Below are 19,947 nucleotides of genomic sequence, written 5' to 3'. Positions count from 1 at the left end.
TTTGGAAGGATCAACCAACCAGCTCACGCTAGCTATCTAAGTTGGTAGTTCTTGTATCTATTATGGGTAATGGCATGTATATATAGATGAATATATGTGTTTTATGAATGTTGATAGATGTAGTTAATAAGTGAGATTTGTGGTTATCGTAGAGTTTATTTTGTAATGATGGAACAAATACATATATATAATGCATAGATGAATAGCTTGATGTGTAGTTGTTGAATGATATTGTTTGTAATCGTGGTGTGATGCTTTATTTTGTAATAAAATAAATGTATAGAGAAGTATTTTGATTATTTTTGAGACTATGTTTTCGTAAGTTAGCCTATCTAAATATTTTGGCATATGTTTAGCTTAAAGTTTTGTTGTTTAAATATCTAAATACTAGTTCAAGTATAGTAAAGTTTGGTGTGAACGTGATGCTTTGTTTAAATATCTAAATGCTTGATGCTTTGTTTATATATTGGATAATATAAAATGTGGTACCAACAATCATATATTGGTTAGGTGCATAAGATGGTTCTTTTGGCACTTTTTGAGCATGTTAAATTGTGTTTTAAATAGGTTAAATGGCTAGTAATTAGGTTGCTTAGTGTCCAAGCAAGCATGATTTGGTAAACTTGATGTTTAAGGTTCATTTTAGTGTACATGGCCGTGTGCCACACACGGTCTGAGACATTGCCGACAACATGGCCGTGTCTATTAAGTCAGTGAGTCACACAATCTGTGACATGTTCGTGTATTTTTAGTCAGTGAGTTACACGGCCTATGACAGTATTGTGTGATCTAAGTTAGTGAGTTACACGGGTTGGAACATGGCTGTGTGTCCCAACTTCAATTGTCTACATGGTCTGGACTATGTCACACGGCTTGGACACAAGGCCGTGTGACCCCTGCATCTCAATTTTTCATGTTTTTCTCAAAATTTTGGATTTGTTTCAATTTGATCCCTAAATATTTCTAAGGTAATTTTAAGGCCTTATAAGCCTGAATAAAGGCCCATGTGTATATTTATTCTATAATATGATATATGTTTATAAATTAATTGAATACTTGCTATAGAATTAAGATAAATTGTTTGTTTGGTTCTTTAACACTCAGATCCTTAATCCAATAACGGAGACGGGATATGGGTGTTACATTGTCACCCTTCTTTGTCACACCCCAAAATTAGGCCTAAAAGTTTTGAGGGTATTTTAGGAATTTTAGCCTATATGTGCTCGAAATATCGTTAGTTTGGTAATCGATAATGTTTTCGAGAAAGGCTATTAGGATATTAAGTAAATTTTTGAAAATGAGTATTAAAACTTTTAATTCTGGAAATATGACTATTTTGTAAAAGAGTAAAAATTTGGGGCATTTATGTTGCAATTTAGCCAATTTTTGAAATTGGACATTTAAACCCCCTATTCTCAGTTTTGTTTCACAATAGATTTTTCCCTATTTCCTTACTTTCCATTCCTTGCTCTCCCTTGGTATTTCATTTGATTTCTGATTTTCAAACGATACTATTTTGATTCCCCTCATTTTCAAAGTATTAAACCTCCTCAATCTTGAAGAAAACACCCAAAAATCTCATCAATTTCATCATTTTCCTCAAGTGTGGGTTTTTTTAGATTTACGTCAAATCTCTGTTTTTCTCCTGTCAAAGGTAATCGTTTGTCTTTCCATTGGTTTTAAATGATATCTAGTCTCTTAAACTGAATTCTTAGCAACTAAAACACATGTTTATATAAAAGTCGAAAATAGATCGTTAATGCTGAATTTCAGGTTTTTGAGTAAAATGTGGTTTCAAAATATTTTTCAATTAGATTTGATGTAACTAAGAGTTTTCTAAAGTTATTTTGAAGTTTCGTAAAAGATTTCTTGGGTTTTAATGAATCTTTGTTATAATGGCCAAAACTTGTCGAAAAATGTTAATACCTTAAAACGTGTAATTTTGTGTGGTTTAAAGGTTGGGGTTTAGTCGTAGATAAATATGTGGATGAATGGAACTTTTTTCATATGAAAAGGTTAAATGTAGATCAAGATATTTGCGTTTTAAGTTTGTCATGCTAAAAGATTTGATTACATGAGAAGGTAGCTTAGGCTTGTGTTTTGGTTGGTTTAAATTGGTCCTTGGCTTTCATTTAACTGTGTGTATTGTGTGATTGTTATGTGTGAAGCCTCAGATTCATTAGATCCTTCCACGACTTAGAAGAAGAGATAGTTTGAGCTCTCGATTTTTAGTGAAAGTTGATATTCGGTGAGTGTTTTGGGATTGTTACTCGTAAATAATTCATTATGTAATTGGGAATTTAGAAGTAGCCTAAACCCCTACATTAAATTTCAACTATAAGTATTCTCACATTTATGATTAAATTTGAAATATGTTTGCTTTTGAAATTGTGAAATCATGAACATATATGAGATGCTATGATATATGCTATAGGCTTATGATGATTGTTGTGAAAGTGAAAATAAGGGTATGTTATTCATGCCATGTTACAGTAAATACGTGAATATGTTTTCATGCCATATAAATGAGATTATATTGTGCTACCAATGTGAATATGCAATGAATATGCACGAAAAATCGATAAGTAAATAAGTGATAATAATGTGGATATTTTGGCCTTAGGACCTTATGAGACTGTTAGATATGGTTGGCATGCCATAGGATTGTGAGTACTCACCTTTATGTTGTGATATATGGGGCGTTGAAGCCCAAAGATAGTTTTGAAGAAATAAGGGAATGTGAGCTAAGCTCTATTGGTAGGGATATGTATGTGTGGTGTGTTAGAGAGTGTTAGCTACACGCTTCACTTATGGGACATGTTTGACTCCTTGAGTTATTATGGTGTGATGGAGATCCGCGTATTAGATGTGTGGTGATAGAGTCCACTTTATGTATCGTAATTTAAAAATCCAAATTATCATAAAAATGACTAAATATGATTAAATGTTATTGATGTATGCAGAAATATATGCTTAGATATTCATGTGACTAATGTGTCAATGAATTCAATAAAGATGATTAATGTGTAAAATATGTCATAAGAGTAAAAGATGATATGAATATGATGTATGTTTGTTTCATTGATGCATGATGACTTGTTTACGTAGTGATTTTTCTGATCATTCACTAAGTTTATTAAGCTCACCCGCTTCTTAAATATTGTAGATACATTGTGTCAGTGTGAGCGGTGTGGTCTCGAGGAGTGATCCAAGCTGATTATTTAGCTTCTATTAGTAGGTGTTATATAATTATTTATGTTTTGGGAATAAAAGCAATGTGATAGTCCAATGTGGTAGATTTTATATCAGTTTTGCTAAGACATTTTTGGGTTATTCGTATGATATTTGTGTTAGGAAGTCTATCGACTTAAATATGATGTTTAGATTGTTGTTTTGGAAATTTGGATGTTATTTAACTAGGTAAATGAAGCATGTTATATGGGGATGAACATAAATGGTTTATTTTCTGATTCATGCTAGTATCTAGTAGTTTGGAGCAGACGTCTCGATATGTGAGTTTTAAAAACAATACCTGTGTAATTTAGAAAGTGTAGGGAGTCAGATTATAAAGTTGGAATCAATACTTTGGCCTAAGTATCGATACTCAGGGTAATTTTATAGTTACCTTGCAAAAAGTACTAATAATTTTCAACGCTTTGATATTTGGTGAGAAACAAAACGCTAGTTTGGTATCGATTTTCCAGGTGGTATTGATACCACATAAAGGAAATATCGATACCTTAGAGGCAGTATTGATATCTATGTAATAGTTTTGGAAATTTTGCAATTTGGCCCATTTGTAGGTTTGATTGATATTTTTAATACCCTTAGTGTATGTATGGCATGTTTTAACGATAAGAAATGGTTGAACGGCTATAATTCATACGTATGATTGAATAAAGATGACGATTTACTTGTGAAACTATTTGCTAAGTAAATGATGCATGATGGTGGTGTAGAGTGCTAGTATTTGGGCTCGACGACCGGGCTGAGTTTGGGGTGTTACATCTCTTTTCCTTTCTTTTCCACCATTACAACACCACCGTGTTGTCGTTTTGCCACCGCCGCATTGCCACCACCGATCTTCTTGTTTTCTCCTCCCCTTTACTTTTCTTTTGGCTGTAATTGAATACCCTTTGTTCTTCTTTCTTTTTCAAATTGATATATAAGATTTCTACTCATCTTTTCTTTATTATTGTTTCTTCCATAGCTATTTTCCCTTTATCTACTCAAGTTTTTCATTGAACCATAATCTTCCAATCTAGTTGGCAAATCATAAGTGATGATTAGCATAATCTAATCACAGTTCTTTCTTTTCCTTTGTTAGGCTGAAACTTATATATATATATCTTATGAATATAATGTTTTCATTGAAGGATTCAATCTGGATCACTCGGATTTACCAAGAGGATCATAAGATCTTCATTTGAAATAGTGATAAAGTAAGTTGATTTTCATTCGAAATCATAAGAGGGTTTTATTGGATTATTTAACCAAAACTAACACATGTCTGTTTTTAGTGTATGTACAAGCATTCTATGATCAGATCAAGGCGAAATCTTATTAGATCTGAAATGTAGGAGTGTGGAGGATTAGATCTGGTACTGTGAGACTTTTAAACTAGGTGTGAGTCCTAACCATTTAAGAACTGTAGATGTTTTATCCATAAATGATACTTTTGTTTATTCAATAAAATGTTAGTATAAACTCTTGCTATACTGATGACTAATCAATCATATAAGTGTTCTTGGTGAAAAATAATTCCTTTATTAGGATTGGCTACAAGTGCTTTTGATCTAAGAAATTTGTATTGCTAAACATTTACGTTATTAAATGATTCAATAATGTTTCGCATGTTTTGTGATATAAAACATGCCACTACTATGTTATTGATATTGATAGAATGATAAATCATGTTCATTGAGATTGATAAATCTGACTGCATGTTAATGACATGCCACTATTTCCATTAAATTAGATTACATGTTAGAAACATGATTACTGATACTAAAATCTTAGATGCATGATAAATCATGTCTACTGTTCTACCACTAATTGCATGTTAAAAATCATGCCTACCGGATTGATCTTGTTATTGATATTGCATGTCATACTGCATTGCATGGGGTTGGGTCGATTATGAAAGGAGGAAGAACTAGAAGTTTGTTTTAAATATTGGTGGCTTATCCACAATACTGCAGCTTGTTTGCAACACTGGTAGCTTGTCCACATTACTTGAAGTTTATCTACAATACTGGTGGCTTGTCTATAGTACTGGTAGTTTATTTACAATACTGGTGGCTTGTCCACAAACTAGTGTGTTATTGGTTGGTTGAGTTCTGGGGAACTCTTATTATGGTAGTAGAGTTAACTAGGAGCATTTTTTAAAATACTACATTGATATGTTCATAATTGACAAAAACTGTGAATTATGTACTGTTTTTAATATTTCGTATATTCATTGGCTTGAGTGCTATAATTACTATCTATTATTGTTTACTGGAGTTATGACTCGCACTGAGCTTATTAGCTCACTATTTAGTTTTCTAATTTAATTTCAAATAATCTTTAAGGTTTGGATCTGGACGGATTTTGGAGGAGCTACTTGGTTGTTTTTCCTATGAAAGTATTTTAAACTTAATTCTATTATTTGCTTTAGGATTGTAATAAATTTTATTTGGACGGAATGAGACTTTATTATGGAATTTTTGATTGCATGACATTATAGTTTAAAGATTCTTAAATTGATTTTTAAAATGTTTATGCACAAAACTTAATTTTAAATAAAATTTGTCAACATCACATTTTACGCTACAATACTGGAAAGCAAGTTTTTTTAGTAAAATCCAAATTAGTTTTGAATAATGGTTAAACTTTTAGAAATGAAATACTAAATCTATTGGTTACTAAAATTATCATGTTTTTGCGAACATAAGTTAAACATTCGATTTCACCAATTTTGAACAAATAAGTCAATGGTTTTAAAATATGTTTGAAATTATAAAACTTTTAATTTAGGCCATTTTGTGGTTAATATAGTCTTTAGAATTCAACCATAACCTTTAGGCCAGGTTAGGGAGGTTGCACTAACAATAAGAATAACTAAAACAATAAGAAAAGTTGCTGGGAGATGTAAAATTTATAGCTATGAAAATGAAAATAAGACACCCTAGAAATGGAAAAAGAAAAACCTAAAAGAAAACCTAAAGAAAACTAAACCTAAATTAAGGTAATGTCGCATTTCTTTCTCTCTCAGCCAAATTTTGGTTGATTAATAGCTATTTTGACCCAATTCTTGTGCCAAAAATACCCTTGAATGGGCCTTCAATGTTTGGTACTTTGGGTACCCTTTTTTTCCATTTTTATCCCCTCACGATATTGGTATCATGATACAAGGGAAGAGGATATTGCAATACATGACTGCCTCTGGATATACAAACGTCCAAAGTGTGAATACTACAACTAAAGATATGGATTTGCAGCGGTGTCCGCAAGTATACGGGTCAGGTTGTAATATAGTTTGTTTATAATAAAAAAATTGGTAAGTATTCCGAGGATCGAACCTAAAGGGTTGCTGTTTGGGGAAAACTACTATTAAGTCAATTACCAAAAATAATTACTAATCTACCCAAGTCATGAATTAGTAATGTTAATCAAGAAGCAAGATGATAATAATAAACTAAATAAATTTAACTACACATAAATCTACTCCTAGGTTCATGTATCGACTTTTCCTATTCCTTATTTTGACTACGCAAGTTCCTTTTAGCCTAGATCCAATTGTTTTACCTAATTAATTATTGATGTAGGGTTCTAATCAATCAACTAGTTGATACCCTAGCAAGATATTCCTATACGCCCACTAGAATAACAAGTCAACAAGAGCTACTTATCTTCCCGCCTCACAATCCAGAACAATTTGGGATTAAGGTGTTCACAGATAGGCCATACCAATTTTAGGTTAATTCCCACCTAAATTACTTCCTACAGTCATCAAGCCTAGGTTTTAAGTTCTTCCTCTCCCAAAAAGTTGATCCCCTAAGAAATTATATCCTTCAATCAATTAATAAGATTAGAACAGTTGAAACCATGCAAGATATGTATAAAGCATAAATTGATTCTAATCTTTACACAAACATTCAATTAAACAATGTTAAAGAAAGAGATATAAAGAATAGAATAAAGGAAAAGACATGCTCATGGATTTATCGATGAAAGTGTGGCTCTGGAACAATCTCCATTCGCAGGAGTTCACTTCATAATAGGATCTTTCGGTTACAAGAACATAAAAAATACCCTAAGTAAAAACTAAGAATGAAATAAAAACCCTAAGTACATTTTCGTCTCCCTAAAAATTGTGTGTTTAAACTGATTACAATGGTCTTTATATAGGCTAAAATCGGAATATTAAAGTGCCTAAAATATTCTTGAAGTCCTTATAGTTTGACTAGGACAGACACTCCTAATTTCCCTCAAAAACGTGCAAGAATTTTTGGATTGTGCAGAAGATTGGTTGAAACACCCGCTTGCATTGTTGCAACCAACCACAGGGTGTATGTAGCAACATAAGAGGGTCGTGTTATGACATTGAGGACAGTTTCGATCCAAAACTTGTGTTTGGCTTCTGTCTTTGATGTTGAGACATCAGTGTCTTGGTGTCGCAACATAGGCATTAGTTTTGGCCTAAATAAGCATCTTTAGCTCCCCGACTTTCCTACAATACCATGTAAAAAAAATACTAGAAAGCATAAATTGCTAATTTAAGTATGAAAACCTAAATATATACTAAGATGCTTTGATTTAACTATCAAACAAGCTAAAGTTATGTGTAAAAAGGATGTAAATAATAGTGTAATTTATAGTAGATCACTCTTGCACACTTAACTTATTTCTTGTCCTCAAGCAACAAAAACACATATATTTGAAAAAGAGAAAATAAAAAAATTTAATACAAAAATTACTAAATTTATTTCTTTAAAAAAGCTAAAGTTAGTGAAGATGGATGTAAATAAAAACCTTATACCTAAACTCCTCGACACTTAACCTTTTGCTTGTTCTTAAGCAAACCAAGTCTGGACACAAAACATGCAACAATAAGGCATCTCTTGGATTTTATTACTACAATTGTAACGCCCCTAATTTTTTTAATTTCGGCATTGGTAAATTTTGACACAAATAACTGTCTGCTTTAGTGGTTAAGTGTTCTGGGAGTGTCTGAGAGGTCCCAAGTTCAAGCCCTACCTTTGGAAAATTTTGGTATTTTCTTCTGAATAAAGCCTTAACCTTGTTTAGTAGGCTTAAGGTTAATTGTTGTAATTTCATATCAGAATGGGCCTGCTGGTCTGGTGGTTAAGTGGAGTGTTAATATTAGCATGTCATTTTTGCATGTTGCATTGCATCGGGGATTGGGATGATGATATTGGGAGGAAGTATTCTAAAAGGCTCTTAAGCCTAATATCTGGCAGCTCAGCTATAATTATCTAATTATGTGCCGCATTTCGGTACAGCATGGTGTGTAAGGATGGGTGGGTTGATTTAATCCCCATATGGTGTGTAGGGTTGGACGGAGATGGTGTGTAGAGGCTGGTGGGTAGGATTCTGGTATTCTGTTCTGATTTGCATATCATATATGAGATGGGCTAAGGCCCTAATTTGTATTTGAATATGTATCTGAGTGGGCTAAGGCCCACACTAATTCTGTAATGGGCTTAGGCCCAAATTGTATATAGATGATTGATTTCTGATAGTATATTGTGTGCATGTATTTTGTGGGAATTATAGACTGAGTTGCGAACACTCACCCTTTTCTGTTTGATCTGTTCAGGTAATCCCCAACATTAGACTGATCGGGGCAGTGGAGGACTCGTCGGTGACCACCACTATTTTGTACCATTTTAAATCAGTTTTTTCGTAAGTTAATTAATTTATCCTTTATAATTTGGGTATTTATTTTTGTAATTGGGACTTTTGGGATTGACTATTTAAATTTGGGATTATACTTTGCTTTCCAGTTTTATCACTACAAAAACACGACGTTTTCTTGAAATTAAAGTTTTCCTAAAAATGAACGATTTTTTGAAAAAAAAAAGTTCACAAGCTTCCACTAAAAAGTCATGTTTTGAACCATAATAACGAACATGTATTTTTCTGAGTTAATTGACGACTAATAAACTAGAAGGGTTTTCACTCAATGCATTAGACTACAAAATCCATTCCATTTGACATCGCCAGATTCGGCCATAACGTCTAGGCTGGGTTTAGGGTGTTACATTTAGTGGTATCAGAGTTAGGTTGCAAAACTCGGCTGTGGATTTGGGTTTTAAAGATTGATTTTAAAGAAATGATTTGTAAATAATTTGAAATATTTTTTGAATAAGTATGTGGTACACCGAGTCTCCGGCGTCGATCCTGTAAATGTTTTGAAACCCTGTTTAGATTAGTCTAAAAATACTACTAGCATGTCTGAAACAACCATAGGTTGTATACTGTACTGAAAACACTTTAGGTAGTGTAAAATGAAAACTGTAGCGAAATTGAAAACCATAGTGAGACTGCGATTCGCGATAACAAACTTCGAACTTTTGATACTGTCTGCATAAAATATCTGTTAATAAAATATTGGAACTGTTAACTAATGCTTAAGCTGTTAATACAGAGAAATTCTAAAATTTACGATGAGCGCACATGGTACTCGTGGACGGGGTACTAGAGGCCATGGCAGAGGCCGTATAGGGGCTCCAGTAGGGTCCTTATCGTTTGGAAATCTGCCTAATTTAGATACTAGTGAGACACCAGTATCACCTGTGACAAAAACTGGGTCTCGAGATTGTGCGGCTCGGGACGACGCACTGTCTCAAGCCATGCTACGAATTTTAGAAAGAGTCGCTGGGCCCAACACTAGATTTGGGGGCCGTGGGTTGGTTACAGAACGACTCCGGTCCAATGAGGCTGAGTTATTTAGGGGCATATGGCCGAATATTGGATTGAGGACACAGAAAGAATTATGGATGACTTAGACTTCATTGCTAAGAAAAAGATAAGGGCGTTGTTTCTTTGCTCCGTGACGAGGCATACCAACGGTAGCTGACGGTTAAGGAGGGCACACAGCCTGACCGATTGACTTGAGATTATTTTAAGACTACGTTCTAGAGTAAGTATGTGGGAGCCAGTTACATTAATGCTAGGAGATGTGAGTTCCTTAATCTCACTCAAGGGGAACGTACGGTGGCCAAGTTTTTAAGATTGACCCATTATACGCGTGGCATGGTGGCGACCGAATATATGTGTTCGCTTCGAGGATGGCCTCAGAGGCAGTCTGCGAGTTCTGATAGCTCCACAAAGGGAGCGTAAGTTTGCTACACTGGTTGAGAAGGCGAATATTTTCGAGGAAGTTAAGAGCGCTAAGCACTAAAGTCGAGATAGAAGAAAGAATAAGAGGGAATCAGAGCCCTCGAGTTTTGCGATGAGGCCTAAGAAAAAGGTCATATCTGAGGGTCCAGTGAGATTTGGGCCTCTTGTTGCACCTACTAGGGTGGCGCTTTGTGGGCACTGTGGTAGACGCCATCCGGGCGAGTGTTAGAGGACTACTAGGGCATGTTTGAGATATGGGTCGACTGAGCATCGTGTTCGGGATTATCTGTTGAGAACTGATTAGATACAAGCTCCAGTTACTGGTACTGCACAGCTATCGAGGGTAGTTCAGCAGCCACCTGGGGGCCAAGGTCAGGCCAGGGATGGTAACAGCATTAGCCGAGGATAGAGAGCACCAGGTAGAGGTGCTGGACTGACTGAGGTGAGGCAGTCTGCTCTAGTATATGCTCGTCAAGGGTGAGGATAGAGATGCTCTAGACGTCATCACGGGTACGTTTTTTATTTATAATGTACCTTATTTGGCATTGATAGACATAGGCTTTACGCACTCTTATGTCGCTAGTACTGTGTCTGAAACCTTGGGCATTTCAGATGAGAGCACTTCTAGTGAGGTAACTGTTGTGAGTCCGTTGGGGCATTCTATCCGAGTGAGTAAACAGTTTAGAGACGTTCCATTAGAGGTCCAAGGGACAGTATTTCTGGCTGATCTAATGTGTTTCCATTTGGGGAGTTCGATCTGATTTTGGGAATAGACTGGCTAGTTAAACATCGGTTGAGTTTGGATTGTGCGATGAAAAGGGTTGTCTTGAGGATCGAGGAGGACAGTGAGGTAGTGGTGATTAGGGAACGACGTGACTACCTGACTAATGTGATCTCAAATTTGGTAGCGAAAAAGTCAGTCTGGAAAGAGTGAGGCATTCTTAGCCTACATCAGTGTTTTTGATTCTAGAGACTCTTCGGTTAAGGACATCAGAATCATGAGGGACTTTCCAGATGTATTTCCTGAAGAACTAGTAGGGTTGCCTCCGAACCATGAGGTAGAGTTTAGGATCGAGCTTATTTTGGGTACAGCTCCAATGTCTATTGCGCCCTACCGAATGGCACCGAAGGAGCTTACGGAGCTTAAGGCTCAAATCAAGAATTGTTGGGTCGAGGGTTTATTCGTCCCAGTGTGTCTCCATGGGGAGTACATGTGCTATTTGTGAAAAAGAAAGATAGGACAATAAGGATGTGTATCAACTACCGACAGCTGAACAAGCTAACGATCAAGAACAAGTACCCACTTTTGAGGATAGATGATCTATTAGACCAGTTCAGAGGGGCTTCAGTGTTCTCCAAGATTGATCTACATTTAGGATATCATCAGTTGAGAGTTAAGGAGGTCGATGTGCATAAGATGGCATTTAGGACTCGGTATAGACGTTGCGAGTTCTAAGTTATGCCCTTTGGTTTGACTAATGCACCAGTGGCATTCATGGACTTGATAAACCGAGTGTTCCAGCCCTATCTGGATCAGTTTTTGGTGGTGTTCATCGATGATATATTGGTATATTCTAAGGCTAAAGATGAGCACGATAAGCATCTGAGAGTGATACTTCAAACTCTTCGTGAGAAACAACTATATGCGAAGTTCAGCAAGTGTTAGTTGTGGCTCTGGGAAGTAACCTTTTTGGGTCATGTAGTTTCTGCTGAGGGGATCTGAGTCAATCCTCGTAAAATTAAAGTTGTGTTGCAGTAGAAATAGCCAAGGAATGTATCTGAAATCTGCAGTTTTCTAGGGTTAGTAGGTTATTATCGACGCTTCATAGAAGGGTTCTCCTCGATTGCAGCTCTGATGACTAAGCTTCTTCGTAAGGGAGTTCCTTTCGTTTGGACTGATGCACAGCAGGAGAGCTTTGATAAGCTCAAAACTGTTTTGACTCAGGCTCCTATTCTGATACAGCCTAAGCTCAGTAGAGACTTCATGGTATACAGTAATATGTCACATGTGGGTCTAGGTTGCACTCTGAAGCAAGACGATAAGGTGGTTGCTTATGCGTCTCGTTAGCTTAAGACGATATGAGGCTAATTATCAAACGCATAATTTGGAGTTGGAAATGGTAGTCTTCATTCTGAAAATTTGGAGGCACTATCTGTAAGGTGAGAAATGTACTATCAAAACTGATCATAAGAGCCTCAAATATCTCCTCACTCAGAAGGAGTTGAATCTTAGGTAGCATAGATGGATTGAGCTGCTTAAAGACTATAACTGCTCCATCAAGTATCATCCTTGTAAAGCCAATGTGGTGGCCTATACGTTGAGCCGTAGGGCTATGACCGATCTGAGGGTAATGTTCGCTCGACTTAGTTTATTCGACGATGGGAGTCTGTTGGCAGAACTTTAGGTACAACCAACATGGATTGATCAGATCAGAAGTAAACAGATGGGGGATAAGTCTCTTGAGCTGCATTTCCATCAGGTTGAAAATGGTGATATTACTAATTTTAGGATTAATAAGGATGGGGTATTGTGTTTTTGGGGTCAAATTTATGTGTCCAATAATAGGGATTTGAGACTGCCGATTTTGAGGGAGGCGCATAGTAGCCCTTATGCTATGCATCCCGGTAGAAATAAGATTTATCGAGATCTTCGAGAGTTTTACTGGTGGCTAGGGTTGAAGCGTGAGGTTACTGACTTCATTGCTTGCTGTTTGACTTGTCAGCAGGTTAAGGCTGAGCATCAATTACCTTCGGGTTTGCTGGAGCTGCTTAAGATTCCATTATGGAAATGAGAGCAAGTAACGGTGGACTTCGTTAGTGGGTTGCCTCTGACACCCATAAATAAGGATTCTATCTGGGTCATCGTGGATTGGTTGACCAAATCTGCTCACTTTATCCCGATTAGGATAGAATTTTCTCTTCAAAAATTGGCTAAACTTTACATATAAAAAATAGTGAGATTGTATGGGGTACTTGTTTCAATCATTTCTGATAGGGATCAATGTTTCATGTCTCGGTTCTGGAAGAAGCTTCATGAGGCTCTGGGTTCAAGATTAGACTTCAGTATTGTTTTCCATCCTCAGATAGATGGTCGGTTGGAGAGGGTGATTCAAATACTAGAGGACATGTTGAGGAGCTGTGTGATTGATTTTCGAGGCAGCTAGGAGGACTATTTGCCATAAGCCGAGTTCGCCTATAATAACAGCTTCTAGTCGAGTATTCAAATGGCACCTTACGAAGCTCTGTAGTGTCGTAAGTGTCGTACTCCCTTATGTTGGACTAAGTTAGGTGAACGACACGTTCTGGGTCCCGAGTTCGTCTCCGAGATTGAGGAGAAGGTTCGACTAATTAGGGACCATCTGAAAGTAGCTTCTGATAGACAGAAGTCTTATGCCGATCTGAAAAGACATAGGATTGAGTATTCTATGGGGGACTTTGTGTTTTTGAAGTCTCGCCATGGAAGAAGGTTTTAAGGTTCGGTCATAAGGGCAAGTTGAGCCCTCGGTTTATTGGGTCGTATCAGATTCTGAGACGAGTGGGGCTGGTCACTTATCAGTTAGAGTTACCTCCACAGCTAGACCGCATTCATGATGTGTTCCATGTTTCAATGTTGAGACACTATCACTTTGATCCCATGCATGTTGTTCTAGTTGCAGAGATCGAGGTTAGGCCAGATCTGGCTTTGAGGAGGAGCCGGTGCAGATATTAGATTGTGACGTAAAGGTTCTAAGGTGGAAGTCTCTCCCGCTAGTTAGGGCTTTATGGTGTAATTATAGCACTGAAAAGGCTACTTGGGAGCAAGAGGATTCGATGCATTAGCAGTATCCCCACCTTTTCTGATCATGTAAAATTTTGAGGCCGAAATTTTCTTTTAGGGGGCTAGAGTTGTAATGCCCCAATTTTCTATAATTTCAGCGTTGGTAAATTTTTACACAAATATCTTTCTTCTTTAGTGGTTAGGTGTTCTAGAAGTGTCTGATAGGTCCCAAGTTCAAGCCCTGCCTTTGGAAAATTTTGGTTTTTTTTCTAAATAAAGCCTTAACCTTGTTTAATAGGCTTAAGGTTAATTATTGTAATTTCATATCAGAGTGGGCCTGCTGGTCTGGTGGTTAAGTGGAGTGTTAATATGTTGGTGGTCTTGAGTTTGAATCCTGACGTGAGCAAGGGAGTTTTATTTTGGGCACGGTGCGGAGAGAGTGTTTGGGTGGAAGTTGAATTCTGAGATGTGGTGTTAGTGAGAGGGAAATTAGGGATGTGTATCACATCTCCTGTTTGCTTTTTCAAATTTTCTTCTCTCCTTTTTTTTCCCAAAAAGGTTTTGACGTGAATATTCCCTCTCCACACTAACTGCCGAAATTCTGCCCCTTTTTCTTTTTGCACTTCTTTGTTTTCCTTCCAGCTTGTCTCTTTCACTTGTGCTACGTTATTTACGTCTAGAATCAGTAAGTTTTTTTGGGATGGTTTACTTTCCATTCATTAATTTTTGTCATTGATGAGTATCATTGATGCCGATTAGGTGAAGAGTCAGAGGCTCGTAATCGCTGATCGGGAACTTTAGTTTCGTGGGTATTGTCGCTGCTCGATCGAAGGTAAAGGGTTGTTACTTGAGGGGTGAATAACTTGCTATGGATTCAATTTTAGTTAATTTTCAAAAAAAGTCTAATTCGGTGGTATGATAACCAGTTTTAGGTACTGGAGTGCTCGAGAGTGATTAGGCATCAAAACGATACAAGTGTGTATCCCAAAAACATAAAAAATGAGAAATGGCAAAAGTTGAAAATTGATTTTTTCAACCCCACACGGGCGTGTCATTGCCCGTGTGGTAGGCTGTGTGGCATTACACGACCGTGTGATTGACAAGGCCAGGCTGTGCGCGAAGGACACGGCCGTGTGTGACACACGGGCTCAACCAATTAGGCTGTGTGGGCCACACGGGCGTGTAGGCCCACACGGGTAGGCCACATAGGTGTGTGAGCCCATTTTTCTAAAATGATCTGTAAGGCTACACGGGTAGCCCAAGTCGATTGTGGACCTACCGTAGGCTCGGTAAGCGCTACTTAGATCCCTCATTGAGTAATCTGACTGTCTGATTTATGTATCAAGCATGAAATGAGGTATCTGAACTGAATGTATGATCTGATAAATTGCATATTAGCATGTCATTTTTGTATGTGCATTGCATCGGGGATTGGGATGATGATATTGGAAGGAAGTATTCTGAAAGGTTCTTAAGCCTGATATTTGGCAGCTCAGCTACAATTATTTGATTATGTGTTGCATTTCGGTACAGCATGGTGTGTAAGGATAGGTGGATTGATTTAATCCCCACATGGTGTGTAGGGTTGGACGGAGATGATGTGTAGAGGCTAGTGGTAGGATTTTGATATTCTATTATGATCTGCATATCATATTTGAGATGGGCTAAGGCCCTAATTTGTATCTGAATCTGTATTTGAATGGGCTAAGGCCCACACTATTCTGTAATGGGCTCAGGCCCAAACTGTATATACATGATTGATTTCTGATATTATGTTGTGTGCATGTATTCTGTGGGGATTACACACTGAGTTGCGAAAACTCACCCTTTTCTGTTTGATCTGTTCAAGTAATCCCCAACATTAGACGGATCGGGGTAGTGGAGGACTCGGCAGTGACCACCACTATTTCGTATCGTTTTAAAACCATTTTTTTCTTAAGTTAATTAATTTATCGTTTATAATTTGGGTATTTATTTTTGTAATTGGGACTTTTGGGACTGACTTTTTAAATTTGGGATTATACTTTGCTTTCCAGTTTTATCACTACAAAAACAAGACGTTTTCTTGAAATTAAAGTTTTCCTAAAAACGAACGGTTTTCTAAAAACAAAAAAAGTTCACAAGCTTCTGCTAAAAAGTCATGTTTTGAACCATAATAACAAAAATACGGTTTTCTAAGTTAATTGAAAACTAATAAACTGGAAGGGTTTTCACTCGATGCATTAGATTACAAATTCCATTCCATGTGACATCGCCAGATTTGGCTATAACGTCTAGGCCGAGTTTAGGGTATTACAACTATAAACATGGTTGTCAAATATTAAATGTATAATAATAGCTATAGTACGTGTCCCTAAAGGTTACATAGCCTGAGACACAGGAGTATGTCTTTGCCATGTGAGGCACACGGCCTAGCCATACGGTCGTGTGACCCCAGTTTCCAAATTTTTGTAAATTCTTCCTAGACTTTCCAAAAGATTTAAAATTGGTCCCAATTTGTTTCTAAGGTATTTTTAGGGCCTCAAGGGCTCGATTTAGGGATGGTATGTATGTATATGATTGGTTTATGAATTGTTTATGCTATTGAATGAAGTTAAGTTTAAATGTTTCTGATTGTACGATAATGCTCCATAACCAAAATTCGACAACAGATACGGTTAGAGGTGTTACAAGTCTAAAGCAATGATAATCTGTAATTTATACATATTTTTATCCACTGCTTAGCCCATTTATGAATGGTCACTCCTTAGATTTGGTGAATTCGATGCTCCTAATCCTTTAATTTCATGTTTTATACTTAGGAGAGCATAGGAGAGTACAAAGAGTGAGAAACGGGCCGAAAAAGGAGAAAATGGACCCACGTGGGAAATCAACACGGCCTGGACTTCCTCACACGGGCGTGTCACATGGCCGTGTCCATTTGGTAGGATTGAAGCACGACTTACACGGGTAGACTACACGTCCGTGCCTATTTAACAGCCTTGACCACGGGCTAGAGCAATCGCACACGGGCGTGTCCCTGCCGAGCCCAAGTATAGTCCTATTCGGAAAAGGCCAATTTTTAGGGCTCTTAGGCATCCAAAAGCCTATTTAAGCACCTGAGGAGGCACTTAAGAGGGGGAAGCGAGGAATTACTCAAGGAAAGCCAATTGATCCATCTCAGAAGTTGGATTCATCAACAAGACTGAAGATCTCCTTTCAAGTTCCTTCAGGAGTTTTAGGTTTTCTTATGTTTTGTTATCTTTATGCCTTTGAGATGTTTTCTTTCATAAGTATGAACTAAACCCCCAAATACCTAAGGGGAATGAAACCTAAGATGGATCTTGTTATTATTTTCTGAATTGTATGATAAATATTTGACTTCTTCTTAATTCTTTTTTTGATATTCCAGAATATTGATTCAATTTAAGCTCTTATTCAAAGACGAAATAAACCCTATCTAAGAGTAAATTTGTCATAATTAAGGGGAGTTGATTGCACGCCTAGAGATAGGGTGATAAGATTTTGTCAGATTAGGATGAAACCTAACAAGGGAATCCATAGATTGAGTTAATGCAATTCTAGGGTGTTAATTAGAAAGAGATTTCAATTATTCGACCTAGGGTTAGACGTTATTAGTCTCGAGAGAGATAATAATATAACTTAGGGATTTCTACGGATCAAGTCAAATGAATAAATCGTCTGATTTAGAGTCAAATTACAAGTGAAGTCTAGGGGGATTTTTCCTTAAGTATTGTCTTAATCAGTCGAATTTTCCCAAAAGTATTTTCCCAAATTTTTTTTCTGTGCATTCTTAGTTTAGTAATTAGTTTAGATAACCAAACCTCTTAATTTTTAGGCTAGATAATAAAAAGGAAGTAAATATTAGTACTCGTGGTTCCTTTGGGTCGATAATCCAGTCTTGCTGAACTATACTACTGTTTGATAGGTACACTTGCCTTAATCGTGATAATAAGTTAGTTTCAAGAACGATTCATTTATAAATTTTTAAAACCTGTTACGAATATCACGCATCAATTTTTTAGCGACGTTGCCAGGGAACTAGGATATTAGGAACAGTCGATTTTTATTACTTTAGACATTTGACATTTATTGCAACTTAAATTTTTATTTTCTTTTCTAATTTTTCATTTATTTTCTTCTGATAGGTTTTTCTAGTTTATGACCAGAAGAAGCCCATCAGGACCACTACTTTTTGACGGTGAGATCAACCACACAGTTCGCAGAAACCGAAGAGAAATAAGGCGAAACTTACGATACACAGAGAAGCAAGAGGACAATACTTCAACCACAACCGAGGAGATGGCTGAAAACCAAGAAAATCCACTACCTCCTGTGATTTCTGTTAATCAGAATCCTGCTCCGCGCACTATGTATGATTATGCTAAACCTTCTTTAGCAGGAACTGAATCGAGCATAGTTAGACCTGCTGTAGCGGCAAATACTTTTGAACTGAAACCTAACACAATTCAAATGATACAACAATTTGTTCAGTTTAATGGTTTGTAGGACGAAGATCCCAACACTCACTTGCCAAACTTTTTGGAACTATGTGATACATTTAAAATTAATGGCGTTTCTGATGACGCCATTCACCTTTGGTTGTTTCTCTTTTTGTTGAGGAATAAGGTTAAATAGTGGTTGAACTCGTTGCCACGAGGATCAATCACTGCTTGGGAACAAATGACCGAAAAGTTTTTATTAAAATATTTTTCGCCGGCTAAAACAACCAAATTACGTAATAATGTCTCCTCTTTTGTGCAGATGGATTTAGAAACACACTACGATGCATGGGAGAGATACAAGGACATTTTGCAAAGATGCTCTCACCATGAGTTACCATTCTAGCTACAAGTCCAAACGTTTCACATGGCCTAAACCCTTTGACTCGGTAGATGGTTGACGCAGCTGCTGGTAGAACCATTAACAATAAGACACCTGAAGATGCCTATGAATTTATAGAGGAGATGTCACTAAATAACTATCAGTGGCAAGTCATAAGGATAAAGCCAACGAAAACAGCCGGCGTTTATAACATTGATTCGGTCACCATGCTCTCTAATTAGGTAGAACTCTTGAATAAGAAAATTGATGGTTTTCTTAGTTCTGCATAGGTTCACCCAGTAATGCAGTGCGAAGCAAGTAGAGATGGATCAAGCAGTTCAGAATACCCACCTTATAGCCACAACATGGAGAACAGGCAGTTAAATTACATGGGTAACAATCCTTGATCTAAAAAAAAATCCTTATAGCAATACTTACAATGCAGGTTGGATGAACCACCCAAATTTTTCATGGAGAGGCCAAGAAAATCAGAGACCACTACCCCCTCCAGGCTTTCAGCAACCACCATACCAGTAGGAGAAAAAGTTGAACCTTGAGGAGATGCTAACCAAATTCATCTCGGTGTCAGAAACTCATTTTCAGAATACCGAGACGGCATTCAAAAATCAACAAGCATCAATCCAGGGGCTCGAAACTCAAATTGGACAGCTCTCTAAGTTGATTTCTGAATGACCACAAGGAATCCTACCAAGCAACACTGAATCTAACCCAAGCTAGCAACTCAACGCGATTTCCATTCAAGATGAGGAAGGGTTAGTTGCAAAACCAAGGCCAGAAATGGTGGTAAGCAAAGGTAAAGATGAGGTAGGCCAAAATGACCCAAAGTCGGTGAGTACAGAATATAAACCTCGTGTGCCATACCATAATGCGACAAGGAAAGACCGACCAGACGAACAATTTGGTAAATTCCTTAAACTTTTAAAGAAACTACATATTAACTTACCGTTTATTGAAGCCCTTTCGCAGATGCCGAACGCAGTCAAGTTTTTAAAAGA

The 19,947-nt window shown here is 37.0% G+C and overlaps 1 non-coding gene across 1 annotated transcript; it reads right to left on the bottom strand.

Moving 5' to 3' along the window:
- Nucleotides 1-18,838: 18,838 nt before the first annotated feature.
- Nucleotides 18,839-18,945, bottom strand: LOC121228551 (small nucleolar RNA R71). The gene has a single exon (XR_005926127.1). It is a non-coding gene; the product is annotated as a small nucleolar RNA R71 (small nucleolar RNA).
- Between the last annotated feature and the right edge of the window lie 1,002 nt (nucleotides 18,946-19,947).

Source organism: Gossypium hirsutum, chromosome A04 (assembly GCF_007990345.1).
Source record: "Gossypium hirsutum isolate 1008001.06 chromosome A04, Gossypium_hirsutum_v2.1, whole genome shotgun sequence".
Taxonomy (NCBI): Eukaryota; Viridiplantae; Streptophyta; class Magnoliopsida; order Malvales; family Malvaceae; genus Gossypium; species Gossypium hirsutum.
This window is presented reverse-complemented; position numbering and strand designations above follow the sequence as displayed.